This window comes from Adiantum capillus-veneris, chromosome 16, assembly GCF_014529385.1.
Source record: "Adiantum capillus-veneris isolate H3 chromosome 16, ASM1452938v2, whole genome shotgun sequence".
In the NCBI taxonomy this organism is placed as follows: Eukaryota; Viridiplantae; Streptophyta; class Polypodiopsida; order Polypodiales; family Pteridaceae; genus Adiantum; species Adiantum capillus-veneris.
The window spans coordinates 86,836,019-86,855,455 of record NC_140946.1 but is presented as its reverse complement, the minus strand read 5'-3'; positions in this window follow the sequence as shown (position 1 = coordinate 86,855,455).

Here is a 19,437-nt window from a genome sequence, read left to right as displayed (position 1 = left end):
ACGATTTTCATGTTTAAATGACTAAGGTGCTTGAAGAGTTCAATTCAAACATGATATCTTAAGAAGCATAAAAGACACATGTCAAGATCCTCTCCATTTGTCCCTCATGATGTGCTTGAATCCTATTGAATAGGCTATAAAGGGGTCCAATGAGAATTTAGATGCATAAAAATAAATAATTAAGTTCTTTCTTTCAAAGAGAAAAAAGAGGACACATGTCCAAATGATATAATTAGATAATACGAGAGAGAGAGAGAGAGAGAGAGAGAGGTGGACCAAGCATGAGAGGGGGTATACTCTCCCACACACACACACACACACACACACACACACACACACACACACACTCTCTCTCTCTCTCTCTCATTGTGTGAAGTGCAAAGTGCAAGAGCTCCATCTCCTTCTCCAATTTGTTGAGAAGTTGAAAGCCTACACCAACACTCTTAGCTAATGAATGCAAATCCAACCAAGAGCCATGCTTCAATGCTTAAGCTTGTCATCTTCTTCATCTTCATTACTATGCTATTATGCTATGCTAAGCAAGAAGAGTGATGTAAGTGAGGAACTATTTCTTTCTCCTATGCATGATTCTTCTTCCTCTTCCTTACCCTCATTCCCCGTGCTAGCTCTCTCCACCTTCGAAGGTGTTTGAGGCCTTGGGACTAACGCTTGGGATAGTTAATGCTTTTTGTAAAGTTTATGTTATGCTTGTGATGCATGAATCTTTCCATCTTCATTGCATCACTTAGGTCACAAGGAACACAAAGATTGTATTGTACCAAGTCTCTCTTGATGGGAGAATCTATAATACAAATGCCTTTTGGAGGGGGGACCACCGGCTTCAAGTAAATACGGTCCTCAACTATTGTCATGTTCTCTAATACTCTCTCTTGCAAAAGTATTGTTCATGACAAGTGAATTAAGTACTATGTTTATGTTGCTACCATCAATTAAGTTCACCCTCTATGTTCTCAAAGTAATATCATGAAAATGCTCACTCTAATTCTCTTAATTCCGTTATTCTCATAGTTGATAGGCCATTTCCATTACATTGGCATCAGAGCATTTGTTTCTCATTTCTTGCTTGAGAAGAGAGGTCCTTAAGTAGCCTATTAATGATTAATTTTGGTAATTATATTAGGAGTGGGACTCGGATCTATTATCGGTTTTGTTGAGCCCTTTATGTGAGATATGGTGCACATCTCGAGAGCTTTGGTCTTAATAATTGGGTTTTTTTAGACTTGCCTACGGCTTTACCATTATTGAGCCATAAGAAGTCCAAACGGAGCTAGCCCTCGGCAATTATGCAATATTAGACCCACTCCACTACTCTCTATAATTAACCAATTCGATCCGTGGGTGTAGATACTTGAGTGCTGATTTTTAAAGGCTTAGAGGAGTAGCAACCAAGGTTTTGAATTGCCAAAGAATACACTAAGTAAACACATAAGTATAATTAGCATGGCTGAAAATAACTAAGAGAGTAGAATGAACATTGATAAATTTGATTTTTCACATGAAGGTGCTAATGATGATGCCCCCATGTTTGTCAATTATCTTGTTACTAGGCTGTAGCAAGCTATGGGAAACCCTACTTTGCAATCCAAAGTTACTCAACAACTTTGTGCTTATGGGATTTCCCTTCCTCTCCAAGAGGAAGGAGAGCTTAGGAGGCCTCTTGATGAGACCCCCAAAAGAAGACACTCTCCCATACGAAAGGAGGATTCCAAAGAACAAGAAAATAACGAATCCCTATGTTCCTCTGAAGATGTGGCTCCACGAAGACGGCGGTCTAAACGATCGCCAACTCCTCTCAAGAGGAAATGGTAACACGCCTCCTTCTCCTCGTCACTCCAAAAGGGAAGAAAGCTATGGCTATTCTCCTAGAGAATACAAGAGGGGAGGACATCACAAATCATACCCTGCATGGCGAAGGTCACAAAAGCTCAAGAAGTTCAAAGAGGGAGGCAAGAGTATCTCTTTTCTCACCTATGATGGCACCTTTGGTGCCATCAACAAAGTATTGGCCTTCATTTAGCAATTTGATGCGGCCTCTGGAGACGAGGGCTTCACGGAGTCCTCCAAGCTACACCATGTAGCTATGCACTTCCAGAAATCGGCTTGTCAATGGTGGGCTACTAGCCTTCGTGGCAACGACGAGGCCCCAAAGACATGGAAAACTCTACGAGTTTCCATCATGAAGCAATTCCTTGCAAGCGATGCAAAGGACAAAGTAGTTAGTGAATGGCACAATTTGAAGCTTCTCTTCCATGAGTCTATTCACAAATATATGGACAAGTTTTGGGATTTACATCTCAAGGTTACTATCTTCCAAAAAATAGACTTTGCCGAGCAAAAGCAACAATTTTGTGTGGGATTACCTGAAGAAATGGCCGAGTATATCAACTCCCAATGCCTTGATTCTATCACCAAAGTAATCCACCACACCATGGTTTCTCCCCGCATCAATTTCCAACAAGGGGCTAGACGGAATGTCAAGCCCATGGAAAATAAAGACAAAAGTGATGCAAAGGGGAAAACCAATGCCCAAAATTCTTCCCAAGGCAATTCCAACAACAACAACAATAACAATCAGTCCAAGGAGAAAGGAGTTGTCAAATGTAAAAACAAAATCTCTCTTGAAGAGCTTGAATCTTTTCGCAAGGACCATGAGAGTTTTAAGTGTGGGGAGCAAGGACATGGCTATGGTTCTTGCCCCAAGAGGAATACCCGCAATGAGACTCCTAGAGCTTCCACCATCGAAGCTCCAAAAGAGTATGCTCATTGCAAAGGATCACCTCTCTCCTATGCCTGGGGAAAGGTAAGGGAACATGATGCCTTCATCTTGTTTGGCCCTAGCTCTACTCAGAACTTCATATCAACAGAGTTGGCCACCAAGTTGGGCATTCAAGAGATGGGAGATATTGTAATTGCTGACACAGCTTTCAAGGGACAACAAGCCTCCGTTACTCCCTTGATTGGGAAGTTGAGGCTTCATGTCCAAAGCTATGTCGATAAAGAAGACTTTTTCATCTCTCCTCTCCAACATGAGGGTGCTATCTTAGGGGCACCATGGTTCAACCACATGGCTGTCAACATGAAGTTCCCTGAAAGGAGAATCTACTTCACCTACAGCAAGCATGTATATAGATGCTAATGAGTCTGGTCGTACTATACCACTTATAAATTCACCGGCTTTTGATAAGTCAATGAAAAGCTTGGATTCTGCGTACATGATTTTTGTCAAAGAATCCACTAATGATGCTAATGATTTATCAAATGAAAATGGTAGGAATCAAGAAGAGTTAGACTTGTCTACTTTTCTAAATGGATTCTAAGATGTTTCTATCGATGATATCCCTATGGACTTACCTCCAAAACGAGGGGATGATGATCATCGAACTGAGCTCCTACGAGGAAGCTCACCGCCTAACAAGCCTCCTTATCGAGTTTCCCAAGCTCAACAAGAGGAGATCATGAGGCAACTACAAGAATTGGTAGACAAAGAAATGGTGAGGCCTAGTATCTCCTCTCCCTTTCTACCTCCAGTCCTTTTAGTGCAAAAGAAAGATGGTACATACCGTATTTGTGTGGACTATTGAGCACTAAACCATATCACTATCAAATATAGATTTCTCGTGCCTCGAGTAAAAGATCTATTTGATAAACTACAAGATTCTATCTACTTCAGTAGGATTGACCTTAAAAGTGGCTATCAATGGATGAAGATATCCTAAAGATCGCATTTCGTACAACATTTGGTCTTTATGAATATCTAGTCATGCCTTTTGGCTTGACCAATGTACCAGTCACATAATACATTCAATCGTTTGATGGAGAAAATATTTAGCCCTACCGCAAGTTCGCTAGAGTGTTCTTTGATGATATCATCATCTACTCCAAGTCCTTGGAGGAACACAAGCAACATCTCCAAGTGATTTTTCAAGCATTGAGGGAGAACAAGCTTTTTATCAACCAAAAGAAAAACGATTTTTTTCTTCAAGAAATTCAATATTTAGGTCATATTATCTCTCAAGATGGTATCCGTATGGATTTATTGAAAGAGGTAATAAAAGCATGGCCTAATCCAAGGAATCTACATGAGCTAAGAAGCTCTATTGGTATGTGTGCACACTATAGACGCTTCATAGCAAAAATTTCTCAAATAACAAGACCATTACATGACTTAACAAGGAAGAACGTTAAGTATTCATGGACTGCCAAGGAGAAAAATTCTTTTGACAAGCTCAAAGAGAAGCTTACCCCTCAACCGATCCTCATGCTTCCGGAACTCTTAAAACCATTTGAGGTCTAATGTGATGCTTGTGGTGATTGCCTTGGAGCAGTCTTGCTTCAAGAAGGGCATGCCATAGCATATGAGAGTCGAAGGCTCAATATGGATGAACGGGTCTTGGGCATGTATGAGAAAGAGCTTTTAGCTAATCTACATGCTCTAGACACATGGAAGCACTGTTTATTGGGCACTCCATTCATTTTACGAATTGACCACAAAAGTCTCAAGTACTTCATGACGCAAACCAAAATTTTTGACAAACAAATGAGGTGGGCAAACTTTCTTTTGCAATTTTAATTTCATATTGCTCACATTGCTAGTAAGCACAATCAAGTGGCCGATGCACTTTCACGATGACCAAAAGTAATGTGATATATGTAGCAACTCACAATGATCTATCTTCTATGATAGATAAGTATGCTACTGACCCTAACTTTAAAGATGTAGTGTCAATCCTTGCTTGGGGAAAGAAAGAGGAACCATTCACCTTGCAGGATGGTTATCTTTTCCATGGCCATAGGCTATGTGTTACCCACTCCCTTCGTGAGAAATTCATGTATGAATCCCATGATCCTCCCTATGCGGGGCATAGAGGCATTGAACCTACTCTTCGAGGAGTAGAGACGTACTTCTATTGGCCTACCATGAAAGTGGACAACAAGAGTATGTTTCAAAATGTGTGGTATGCCAAAAGACTAAGTATGATAGAGGGAAGAAACCTGGATTACTGCAGCCATTGCCAATCCCTAATTTACCATGGAAGAGTATATCCATGGATTACACAAGTCTATCCATGGGAATACGTGAATATAGACAATATTCGACAAGTTTAGAAAGCAAGCACACTTCATTCCTGTCAAAAAGACTATTAAGACACACCAAATGGCAACCCTCTTTATATCTTAGATTTTCAAACACCATGGATTACCAATATCCATCTATCAGATAGAGATCCTAGAATGACCAGTAATTTTTGGAAAGGTCTCTTTGAAATTCTAGGTACAAGATTGAATTTCTCTTCGTCCTATCACCCACAAACGGATGGCCAAACTGAGATAGTCAATCTTACGATACTCGATCTACTAAAGACTTATGTTACCGAAGTAGATCAACACTCACAATGGGAGAAGTACTTACCCCTTGTAGAGTATGTGTACAATAATACTGTCCATACTACTACGGAAAAAACACTTTTTGAGAGCATAGAGGGAAGACCAAAAAGTCCCTTGCTACTTAAGTACATGGGAAGATCTTCGTTGCTAATGAGTATAGCCGTAACCTACAAGAATCTTTTCAAAAGGTTAAGGAGGCTATATCCATCTCTCAACAAAGGCAAAAAGTTGCTACTGACAAGCACATAAGGACCTTAACGTTCAAAGAAAATGATTGGGTCTTACTTAAGTTTCCCAAGGCTCGATTGAGGTAAATGATGATTAAAAATCCTATGGTCCATCAAAAGTATTATGCTAAACTAGCAAAAGGATACTATAGTCCTTTCAAATCTTGAAGCCAATCAACGAAATGGCTTATCAACTCAAGTTTCCCAACCATTGGCTCATACACAATGCTTTTCATGCGAGCCTACTTAAGCCCTACAAAGGAGAGCCACCAAGAGAACCAATTATTGAAGACCCTCCAGAAATCGAAGACCAAGAAGAGGTGCTACAACCCAAAGCTATCCTTTGCCACGAAGACAAGGTACTACGACATGGTAAGATTATCCGACGGTATCTTATTAAGTTCAAAAATTATCTTTTTGAAGATGCTAGATAGATGCAAGGAATATAGCTTAAGGATAGTATGAACCTTGTCAATGCTTACAATGCTACAGTAGAGTAAGCAAATGTAAATACTTTCTAAATGAACAATGTTTTTGTCATAAGACTAATCCTCTTTTGTGCACAAATTTAAATAGTAGTTTGGGAGGTCATTTCACTCTAGCCCTCAATTCCAAGGCTGACCACTAACTACTTTTTTTTATAAATCATTTGAAGTTTGGCTTTCCTTTACATTTTGAAGGCCATAAAGATTTTTTCTCCATGTGTTGCTCAATGAACCTTTCTTCAGAGATTTGCACGGACTTTCTATGTCATAAATGATCTTTGACCTCAATGCTCGAAGTTCAAAAGCTAAATGCATGTATTCGTGTGTGTGTGTGTGTGTGTGTGTGTGTGTGTGTGTGTGTGTGTGTCTCACTCACACACACACACACACACAGACCCATTCTCTCAATGTGTGTAAATATAAGAGACAAAGTTAACGTGCCATTCCTCGAGGTGTTGGTGCATTTCACGAAGGCTTTTCACATTTGCATTGCATAATGAAGTATATTGAGCTCGACAATTTAGCGATAGGAGTCCAACAATTTATTATGGATTGCCTACACACATTGTGTGTGTGTGTGTGTGTGTGTGTGTGTGTGAGAGAGAGAGAGAGAGAGCACCATTTACTACAATCTGTGTGAGTGAGTGTTTGTGTGTCTATTAGAGAGAGAGAGAGGGTGAGAGGGATCTCACACCCGCACTAGAGAGAGAGAGGGGAGGGAGAATAAGCATTGGTTTTACAATCATCAATCAACAAAGCGACAATCGATGAAAACCACAATCGAGAATCAAAAATAAAAAATCGACATCGACATCTACGAAATTGAGAATTGACAAAATTGAGAGTTGACGCAATTTGAAAAGTTCAATCCGACAAATCCAAGGCAGAAGATGTGCAAGCCCAAGGTAGGAGCAGACCTCAACAAACGGCAAAGATGGATGACGGGAGGCAACTCCGACAATCTCAGCTATTCTTGAAAGTTTTTACGCTAGATTTCTTTGATCAGCTTTATCAGTGCTCTCGTGTTTGGGTTGATTTGGAATTCAAAGATGAATCTCAAAATTTATAAATGGGATTGTACTAAATCTAGGTTTTCTCGAGCGTTTAAAGACAAATTAATTTTTTTGAGACAAATCTCAAAATTTTGTAAGGGGGGTTACACTAAATTGAGTAGAGGCATAGTGTTTTCTCCTAAAAACTTAGAAAACATGAGTATGAGAAATTTTAGGGGCAACTTGATTATATTTGATGGCTTTTGCACTCAATTTCTCTATACTTTGTAGGTTTCCTCACGTTCAAATCTATGATTTAGAGATAAATTCCAAAATCTGCAATAGGATTACACTAAATTGAGGATTTTTCAAGCATTAGGCTACACCATACCTTTTTTCAAACATTTTAAAGACAAATTTGCTATATTTGAAGGCTTTTGCACTAAACTTCTCTGCACTTTGTAGATTCTCTAAACATTAATTTATGTTCTCTAACCTTTGTACTTTCTTTCTTTTTTTAAAAATGCTCTTAAGAGCTTGATTTGAATCAACTAAAAAAGAAAACATGTAGACCTTGGCATATCCTTTGCACAGGGGTCTCCAACCAATACAACATATGCACACTGTCACCCAAAACATACCCAAATAGTTTTGCAAGTACACTATATTTCTATCGAGGACCTATCTTCTTCTTCTCGGCAAGCCACTTCCTCCTGCTTGATAAAATCCATTTGCAATTAGAGATAAATCTCAAAAAAATTAAATGGGATTATACTAAACCTAAGATTTTTTCTCTAATTGTTGTGGGTGTCCTAACATTCAAATTAAATCTTACAAGTGTGTGGCCCATCCTATGCATGGAGAGAGAGAGAGAGAGAGAGAGAGAGAGAGAGAGAGAGACCCTTTTCTTGGCACCCAATCCACTCTCTTTCTTTCTTTGCCTTGGTCACCCCACCCCCCCCACCCGCCCCCCTTCCAAGCCCTTTCGTTATGTCACGTGCCAAGGGCCTCCAAGGTGCATTATATATAGTCGAGAAAATTTGTAGGTGGGATTATACTATACCTATATTTTTCTTGAGCACTGGGGTACACAATATTTTTTCTATTATTCAATAGTCCATTATCTATACTCTTTATAATGGATTTTGAACAATTAGAAGAAGGAGAGGTCCTGACACGTGTTGTTTTCTGGTTGATTTGCATGGCCTATTGGATCAACACCAAAATTTGAGTTGTTGCCCACATTTCAAATCATTGATTAACTTGTGAATCATCTCAAAATCTAAGACCTTTAAACGTATGAAAATGTGATTGAGTGAGGGAGGTCGCTGAGAAGATTAGGATGCATGAGCTGGGCCGGCATATATGCTACCATGTGCCATCCTTTGGACGTGAGTCCTTTGCACCGTATCCGATTCCAACATCTCTCTCTCTCTCTCTCTCTCTCTCTCTACATTTGAGCTGCTTGAACGCCCTAGTTTGTCTTTCCCACTCTCCCACATCTACATTGCGGCCGCCGATTGTAGACATTTCAAGTTTTGACCCTCCCTTTGTCTTCCTGGAATGATGGAGACTCATGGACGCAATGTGCGAGAGAGAGAGAGAGAGAGAGAGAGAGAGAGAGAGAGAGAGAGAGAGAGAGAGAGAGAGAGAGAGAGAGAGAGACGTAACGTAACATCTATGAGCTGCATCCGGTTCAAGAAGATTGCAGAAGAATAGTCGGGGGAGGATAACAGGGCCGTCAAAAGAGAAAAAGAGGGATATTGCCATGTGGCAACCAGAATTCTTTTCTCCTTAATAGAGTAGGGGGTACCAGTTGGAAAGTACTAAAAAAAAACTGAGAATCTCAGATGATGCGAGTAGACCCGACAATGCTAGGTAGAATGAAATTGAAGCCAGCGAAGGCCTCAAACGTCAAGCGAGGGGGATATAGAGCATGAGCGGAGGTGCCAACTTGGTGGATACTGTGCGTCAGGCCATACACAGGAGAGTTGAGTGTGTACTTGGGGTTGCATAGAATGGATTTTTAAAAATTTATTGGGTAAGGTGGTTGGTTCAACTGTGGTAAACTCTTTCTCTCACCTGCATGAGTTTGAAACCTTCTTAGGAGCTTTTGGCTGGCACCCATACAAGCGTTTGTTGAGAAGTGGAGCGGCATCTGCAATTGATTCCGTCAATTGAAATAAGTGCGAGCTAGTAGCCCATTTGTCAATCTAAAAATAGATAGTCCTAAGTATAGGTCACATGCAATGAGACTAGGCTAGTCCAATTACGGATTCTTAGAGTTAGTTCACATGGAACCTTATTTTAGTTCCCATGGTAGATTGCAAAGAAATTATTCTCAAGTAGTTGGCAACCAATTGCATGCCTGCTCTTAGGTGAGGAGTTGGAGCGAGATGAGAATCACAAAAAATGGCAAACACAAAGGACCATAAGCAAGCTGGGGCTGACCTTGAGGTGGGAACCCTACCTAAGCTTGAGGTGCTTGTCGTGCTTGCTTACTAAGGTGCTTGAAGTGTTCAATTCAAACATGATCTCTTAAGAAGCAAAACACACACATGTCAAGATCCTCCCCATTTTGCCCTCATGATGTGTTTGAATCCTATTGGATAGGCTTTAAAGAAGTCCAATGAGAATTTAGATGCATTTAAATAATTAATTAAGCTCTTTCTCTCAAAGAGAGAAAAGAGGACACTTGTCCAAATGATATAATTAGATAATACGAGAGAGAGAGAGAGAGAGAGAGAGAGAGAGAGAGAGAGAGAGAGAGGTTGACCAAGAATGAGAGGGGGGGCTGATTTGGGCATCCTTATACTCCCCCCCCCCCCCCCCCCCCCCACACACACACACACACTCTCATTGTGTGAAGTGAAAAGTGCAAGAGCTCCATATCCTTCTTCAAGCTTGTTGAGAACTTGAGAGTCTACACCAACACTCTTGGCTATGGAATGAAAATCCAAAGAAGAGACATGCTTCAATGCTTAAGCTTTCCATCTTCTTCATCTTCGTTACTATGCTATTATGCTATGCTAAGCAAGAAGAGTGATGATAAGTGAGGAAATATTTCTTTCTCCTATTGAATGCTTCTTCTTCCTCTTCCCTACCCTCATTTAGCACTAGCTCTATCCACCTTTGAAGGTGTTTGAGGCCTTGGGACTGAGACCGGGAATGGTTAATGTTTTTACAAATTTTATGTTATGCATGAAGCTTTCCATCTTCATTGCATCACCTAGGTCACAAGGAACACAAAGATTGTCACTACAAGAGGCTATTCATATTAGCAACGCTCACACAGCGATGCTCAAAAAAAAAATCTCGGCGTCGCTATGAGCGTCGCAAATTTACAAGTAAATTTGCGACGCTCATAGCAACGCCGGCTGGGCTAAAAAAATAACAAAGAGCGCCCAAAAACTCAGATCTCAGATCTGAGTTTTTCGGCGCCCTCAAGCAAGAGCAGGTAACGCTCTCCCTCTCTCTCTCTCTCTCTCTCTCTCTCTCTCTCTCTCTTTCTTCTCTACACACACACACACATAGTGTTTTTGAGAGAGAGAGAGAGAGAGAGAGAGAGAGAGAGAGAGAGAGAGAGAGAGAAAGAGTACAAATATAAACAAAAACGCACACACACATACATAAACAAAGAATGCACACACACATTGAGAGAGGAAAAGAGAGAGAGAGCATGCATAAACAAAAAACGCACACATTGAGAGAGGAAAAGAGAGAGAGAACATGCATAAACAAAAAACGCACACATTGAGAGAGGAAAAGAGAGAGAAAACATGCATAAACAAAAAAACGCACACACATTGAGAGAGAAAGAGAGAGAAACTAATTTAACGTCGTAGAAAACTAATTAAAATTAAAAGACCTAAAGATTTAGCCGACGAGGAGTTGAACTCAAGACCTATTATTCAAGAGGGAAATGGCATAACCAATCTATCATACTTGGCATGGGTGATAGAAAGGTTATACCATTTATCTCTTTTTATTGGCACACACATTCACACACGCGCACACACACAAGAAGAAGAGAGTTATAACGTCGTAGGAAACTATCCTAAAAGACGTTAAAGATTAGGTTAGATGTAGACTTACGTTAAATTAGATTTAGGTTTATTTAAGTTAAATTAGATTAGATTTAGGTTTATTTTTAGTTAGATTTATATTTATTTACGCTAGATTTAGATTTACGTTATATTAGATTAGATTTAGGTCTCCATAGACTACGATGCCTGCATGAAGCGGGTGAAGAAAGCCCTCAATGGAATATAGGGTATTGCTGCCTTCACTCATGGTGGGCTCCGTCGATCCAAAAGTACTGGTGAAATGTCTTCAGAAGATAGGGAAGAAGGTGGATCTTCAGGGTGGCAAGAGTCACTACATCCCCGACAATGACCATCTAGACAACCTCTAGTCATTCAACAGCAACTTCAGTAACAAGAGCAAGAACGGTCCAAAGGGCCAATTGCTGCCGTCAGATGTGGATGGAGATGAGGCAGCGTCACCGCCGGAAGTTAACTCTCACATCTTTAGTGATGAGAATGCCAACTCTTGCCGAGTTATGTGAAAAATAAGTTTTAAGGTTCTTATAATCCCTGTTAGTTTAGTTCTTTGTTTTTAATATAACATAATTTACGTTAGATTTAGATTTATGTTATATTAGATTAGACTTAGGTTTATTTAGGTTTACCTACACACACACACAAGAAGAAGAGAGTTTTAACGTCGTAAGAAACTATCCCAAAAGACGTTAAAGATTAGGTTAGATGTAGACTTACGTTAAATTAGATTTAGGTTTATTTTTAGTTAGATTTACGTTTATTTAGATTTACGCTTATTTACGTTAGATCGAGTCCACGCAAGAATTACTTACGGTTTAGGGTTTAGAGTTAGACGAACAGTGAAAAGATCTACTGTGAAAAGATGTTAAGATGCTGTGAAGTGCTACAGCTAGAGGAAGAGGCAAAGGGGTTTTGTCCACTACATGCAGTATCATGTAAACGTGGGTCTGTAGATTTCTTGTACCCACAAATATAGGTATTGACCAATAAAGACGAGATTATAACCCGGTGGTTCTGATCTCCGTGCACCTCTAGACCGAGGTGTGAGGGGATTGGACATGACTAGAGAATGTGAGGTAGAGAGAGAGAGAGAGAGAGAGAAAGAGAGAGAGAGAGAGAGAGAGAGAGAGAGAGATAAGACGAAGAATGCCAATAGATATTAAATTTGTTGTCCAGGTTATAAGATTTTTATCCTCATTATGAGTAGTGACGAGGATGTGGGACCGTCCAACCGAAACACCTATCTCTCAACGAGGGTCTTATGTCCTTGTAATCAATGCAAGCATGTTGTGCGACGGACAAGACGTGTTTCTTTGCAGCACGTTCGCGAATTTGGCGAGTTCGATCCATCTATTATAGATCGAGTTGTTGCCAATTATAACTCGTCGGACTCTGACGCTGGCCAACAAGCAGCAATCTTGCAACCCAATAGACGTGTTCGCAGGCGCTTTGGTCAAGCAGCATATGTGAGGCCACAAGATGTAGCCTCTGACAGCTCGGGGGATGATCATGCAGAGCACATTCCCAACGAGGCAATGTTTGAGCCCGAGATTGATGAAATGATCGAGACGATCATGGATTCAGAAAGGCTTATCTATGATGATATGAAAAGTGAAGCCGATACGCCATTGTATAATGGAGCACGTATGTTTAGATTGAAAGCACTCCTGGTTCTTCTCAACATGCAGGCAAAGTTTGGATGGAGTGACACTAGCGTCACAGTGCTTTTCAGGTGATCTATTACAATTAGTTTACTTTAATAAAACTCTAGATGTATAATGATCTGATAGATTTTCACACGACTGTATCGTATTTTTATGTTGTGTAGATTGCTTAAAGAGCACATACTACCAGCTGACAATGTGATGCCAGATTCCTGAGATGAAGCAAGAAAGATTTTTCGAAACTTGGGGATGGATTACAATTCTATCCACGCTTGTCCTAATGACTGCATTCTTTTCAGAGGGGAATACATAGACATGGAGAAGTGTCCGAAATGTGATTCCGAAAGATATTGAGTAGATCTCCATGGGACAAAAATTCCACAAAAGGTTTTGCGACATTTTCCTCTGCTTCCTCGCATCAAGCATTTCTTCGAATGTAAGTCCATGGCCGCCCTAGCATCATGGCATGAGGAGAATAAATCTTCGGATGGTGTGCTACGAATTCCTGCAGATTGCGCAGCCTGGAAACATATAGATGGAACATGGTCGGATTTTGCCAGAGAAGCTCGAATTTTGCGCTTAGGCCTGGCTATGGATGGCGTAAATCCATTTGGTCAAAGATCAACATCTTACAGTGTATGGCCCGTTGTCATCGTCAACTACAACATTCCCCCGTGGTTGACTACGAAGAAGGGGCACCTATGGCTAAGCTTGATTGTGCCAGGGCGATATAAAGTGGAGAATATGGATGTGTATCTTCGTCCACTATTGGAAGAGCTACAACAATTGTGGATTGGCATAGAGGTGGTGGATATGAGCCGACACACAGGACGACGGAATGCTTTGATCAGAGGCATTCTAATGTGGACCATGCATGACTATCCCGGGCTAACAGAATGCTCAGGTGATCTATTGACACTCCTCACTCAGACACTGTAAATCTTGTTTTTTCCCATAGTTGATCTATTATCATGTGTATACATGCAGGGCTTCAAACAAGCGGATACAGAGCATGTGTCACATGTGGACCTAGACTGAATGCACATAGGGCGCCCTCACTGAAGAAGCAAATCTACGAAGGTCATCAAGCGTATCTTCCAGAGAATCATGTGTTACGCGACGGCTTTTTGGGAAGAGAGCCACCAAGGATGTCTGCACAAGCATGGTTAGAGAAGAAGGAGATGTGCGATGACGGATTGCCTCCAAGGATGAAGAGACTATCTCTATGATACGAGTTACCATACTGGCCCCGACTCATGATCAATCACTTGCTCGATCCAATGCACATATTCAAGAATGTGGGTAATCTACTATGGGACCATATGACCGGCAAGAAAGATACTTTGGGATCCAGAGTTGATCTTAGAAATGTGGATCGTATGGAGCAATATTGGCCGCAAACAGCGTCTGATGGATCGATAAAACTCCCTAAATCACCATGGATTTTCACAGGAGCCCAAGAACGCAAAGTAAAAGAGACCATTCGATCTTTGCGGACCCCCACTGGCGTAATGCACTCGCTCCGAACGTGTTTTACTAAAGAAGGAAAGCTTACCGGTTTGAAGTCACACGATTGGCATAAAATGTGTCAGGTACGTTCATAGTGGACTTTAATATCATTGCATAAAATGTGGACTTTAATATCATTGCTGCACATACTTTACAGTTTATTTTACCGGTTGCCATTGAGGGATGTTTGTCTCTCGACATCCGTAACACAATCTACAAACTTGCAAAGCTGGTGCAATGGATCTCACAAAAGGAGATCAACGTAGACTCCATACCATTCGCCAAACTAAATGCTGCGGAGCTTGTGTGCATGTTTGAGAAACATTTTCCTACTACCATGCTAAACATTCAGGTGCATCTTCTTATTCACATAGTTGATGAGGTGGAAATAGCTGGCACAGTTCATTCCAGATGGATGTTCTTCTTAGAACGTTTCATGAAAACGCTTAAGGGATATGTGCGTCAAAAGGCACGTCCGGAGGGTAGCATGGCAGAAGGTTGGTTGGTATCAGAGTCCCTAGTGTACATTGGAGAGTGGCTAGACGGATTTGATAAAGCTCGGGACACGCTATGGCGAACCATAGATGATGAGCGCATATCTGGGATTGTCATGTGCAATCTCGGTGTTGAGAAGAAGATGACGGAAGATCTAGAGGCTAAAATCAACCGATTTTGCATGCTTCACAATCCAGTGATGCAAAAGTGGATTTCACAATATGAGGATGCAAAGCAAGAGCGACAAAGGGCACGAATCGAGTGGAGACGAGGAAGACGACCACCAATGCACTATCCGGCGGTTCTGGAGAGCCTACCAACATTCATGAGCTTAAGATGGTTGCACAACCAATTGAAAAGCGCACAACAATGCGGTGACGAAGTGACTGAGGAAGAGTGGGAGTACTCTCGGGGTTGCGCGACCAAGGTAAGTTTGCAATGTACGACTAGCTAGTGACTTTATTTCTAAACGTTTGAACGGCCACTCATAATCTTTGTTCGTTGTAGTATAAGTCATACACAGCAACATGGTGTAAAGGTCGACATTTTAGGGTGGAACGGATCGACAAAAAGCATTTTACTCAAGATTGTGGAATCATGGCAAAATTTGAACAGTCTAGTCGACGACGTTCCTCTGATGCAGATCCTGTGGTGGCGGAACTCACTTACTTCGGCACGCTACAAGAGATTTTGAGGATCGATTACAGAGGATTTTTTGTCGACTTGTTCGACGTGCAATGGTTCAAGATAATCATGGAGGGTCGCAACGCTACTGTGCGTAGAGGAGAGTCTGGTTTTCTTGAGGTGGATTCTACTAAGAAATGGAATGACCTAAGAGACACTTTCGTACTACCCGAGCATTGTGAACAAGTAAGTATGTAAATAGTTAACATCCCCCTTTTACAAGTTATGTGCTTGAAAGCTCTCATGTAAGTTATGTGGCTCTAGCAGGTAATATTTCATCCTAAAAGTCTACATCAAACTGGTGGTACGTCATAGAGGTAGCCCCTCGTAGTGCAAGGACGTATGAAGGCTACCATGTGCCAATCACAACGGCATCAATGGAGGAGATCAGAGAAGATGCTCAATCAGAAGCCGCTGCGGTGGTGCCAGACGAGCATCAAGATGCTACTACTCTATATGGGGTGCATGCAGAGGAGCTACAAAATGAAACAGAGGATATGTGTTTAAACGGAGAGCTCTATATAGATATAGGAAGTTATGCTGAGTTATGCGAGGATGAGAGAGAGATCTCTTAAAGCCACAAATATTGTATTTGAACAATTTTGCTCCGTGTTGTAAAAGCTTTGGCTCTCTAAGTACCTTCCATGGTGTATAACGCTCTTTTCTACTCGCGCTCACATCTTTTGATTGAAAATTCTGAGTTTTCGACTTGCCTCTTCTATCACTCAATTCATTGCGTCATTGTATTTATATGCATCATTACGTCATTGTATTTAATGGTCTTTGCGTCATTGTCTACTCTATTCATTCAATATTAAGTTTAAATATTCGTGTGTTTAATGCAGGTATGGATGATGAGGAGTTTCTTTCTTCTTTGTCACCGCAGCAGAGACAGCGGTACGTGGAGCGTCATCGCTCTGGCGCATCATCGCGCATTCCTACTCCATCCGCATCTCCCTCTCTTTCAGAGCATTCGGCGCGCTCCGAAGCTTTGGCATCGACGAGACGAGCTTCACACTCGTCTAGACACCGGCGCTCTATTGGTGGCGGTGGCGGTTGTTGTGGGGATTCCGCCGCCGATGCCTCCACACCGCCTCGTGTTCGACGAGGCTCTTTACCCTCCCCTTCTTTGCCCGCCCCCACACCAGCCACAGCATCGCCATCTACGCCAGGTTTTGCGCGGCTGACTGTTCCTAGCAGCTACACACCTCTACCTACTCCGCCAGGAGCCACCCCACTCGACACTCCTCGCTTCGGGGCCCAGACTCCGATGGAGACACCTGACGTCCGTACCCCCATCGACACGCCGCTAGAGACCCCTGCCGGGACACCCAGGTTCACGCGTCACCGGCCAGAGGGCTTGCCTTACTCCGTCGACTTCAGCGGCGGCATCATCATGGATGATGACGGCAAGAAGGTGATCTCGTGCATGCGTGGTCTTTGCTCTCAGCTGTTTAGACACTACATACTAAACAAATGGAGTGAAGTACCAAGTGATTTAAAAAACAGAGTCATCAGCATACTTCATGATGAGTTTCCCGTTCCAACACGGGATCAGCGCTTCAATGAAGACCTGATGAAGATTCGAATGCGCGAATACTACAAACACAAGCGTTCCGAAGTGCAAAAAGCAATCAAGCATGGGTGGAACAGGTCAGATTGGCTGGCCAAAGAAGATTGGAAGAATGCGAAGAAAGCAGCGCGCGAGAATCCCGACAAGTGGAAGCAACAAAAGGATGCAGCCAGAGCGCGAGTAGAGGCAGGGAGCTCGCACCACTTGGGGAGCGGTGGATGGGCATCATTTGAGGCTGCTTTTGTAAGTGTTTTCGCATTGCTCTTTGTGTTCGATAGTTTAGGGTTTATGAGTTTTTTAATTCTAACATAATGAAATCTTTGTATGTTTTGACAGTGGTCGATGACAGGACGTGATCCCACACCGTACGAGCGTGAGTACGCAGGCAGGAAGGGCTTACACTCCCTGATGGACATTCTCAGTTCTCGCGGTGGCATGGTTAGTATTAGGGTTTACTCTTTTCTATTTTTTGTATTGTTTTATAAATGTCCTTATATGTTTATACTTACTGAAAGCTGTCTTATTGTCTTTTTTTGCAGAATCTGACAGATACGCCGCCTGGATGCGATGAGACGTCTGACTAGACGACGTCAGTTTAGCCGTAGCTAGATAGCATTAGTTTAGGGTTTCTCATAGCTTATGTATCATGAGACGGATTTTATACGTCTTTTTGAACCATGTATATTATTACATTTGTCACCGCAGTTCATTTTGCCAATCAATTCTTTATGCCTATGATGTTGTACAATAGTCATTATTACATTTGCCAATCAATTCATTTTGCCTATGATGTGTACAATTGTCAATTTTACGCTTGTCAATTTTGCAAACAATGCGTCCTGTGATTGACTATTTTGGGTCTATTATCTACCCTTGCACTTTTTTTAAAAAGTGAATCAAGTACAATATGGTTGATGGGTGGCAGGGCATTCAATGCCCTGTCACCAAAAAAAAATTCTCTCGGGCGTCGCTATAACCGTCGCTATTTATGGCTCTGTAGCGTCGCTATAGACTTTTGTTTAAACGTCGCTATATGCGTCGCTATGAGCATCTCTATATAGCGACGTTCATAGCGACGCATATAGCGACGCCTATAGCGATGGTTATAGCGACGCTCTCGTAGCGACGCTATTAGCGACGGTTTTAGCGACGCCGGGGGTTATAAAAACCCCGTGTATTTCCGTCGCTAACAGCGTCACAAGAGCACACAACCTCTTGTAGTGTGTATTGTACCAAGTCTCTCTTGATGGGAGAATCTATATTACAAAAGCCTATTGGAGGGGGGACCGCCGGCTCCACATAAATCCGGTCCGTAACTGTCTCAACTATTGTCAAGTTCTTTAAACTCTCTCTCTCTTGCAAAAGTATTGTTCATTCCAAGTTAATTAAGTGTTATGGTTATGTTGCTACCGCTAATTAAGTTCACCCTCTATGTTCTCCAAGTAGTCTCACATAAATGCTCACTCTAATTCTCTTAATTCCGCTATTCTCAAAGTTCATAAGCTAAACCCATTTCAAACTCTTTGGGTCAAAGTATTTTTCCAATATTGACCTGAGATCTCGCTATCATCTGATCAAGATTAGACTAAATGATGTTGTAAAGATAGAATTTAGGACCCGTTTTGGGCATTTTGAGCTCTTGGTTATGTCAATTGTGCTAACTAATACACCATTGACATTCATGATGGTAATGGACAATGTTTTGCGTACATACTAGAAAATTTGTAGTAGTTTTCCTAGATGATATACTAGTATATAGTAAATCTCAACAAGAATACTTGGAACATTTGCATCTAGTGTTTGAACTATTGAGAAAACATAAACTATTTGTGAAGGAAAGAAAACGTGATATCTTTGAGACCAAAATTCATGATCTGGGGCACATTATATATGCAGAGGGAATGTGGATGGAGCCTGAGAAAGTAGAAGCTATTCTCAAGTGGCCAACACCAAAAAATGTCGAAGAGCCACACAATTTTCTTGGTATGTCGAGTTTTTATTAACAATACAGAAAGGACTGTGTGAATATCATAGTCTTGTTGACTGACCACTTGACATAAAAAAGAAAGAATATAAGTTGGGGAAGCCCAATAGAAAAGCTTTGAAAAGCTTCAGGTGGCTATAGCAGTTGCACCTATATTGACTATAGTGGATCTAAATGAGCCATTTTTCTTGGAGACATATGCAAGTAATGAGGCAGTTTGATCTGTGCTTATGTAACGGGGATGTTCGATTACATTTGAAAGCAAAAAGTTAGATTTAATCTAGCAAAACTACTCGGCCTATGAGCAAGATTTACTGGCTATAGTACATGCACTTAAAAAGTGGAGACACTATTTAT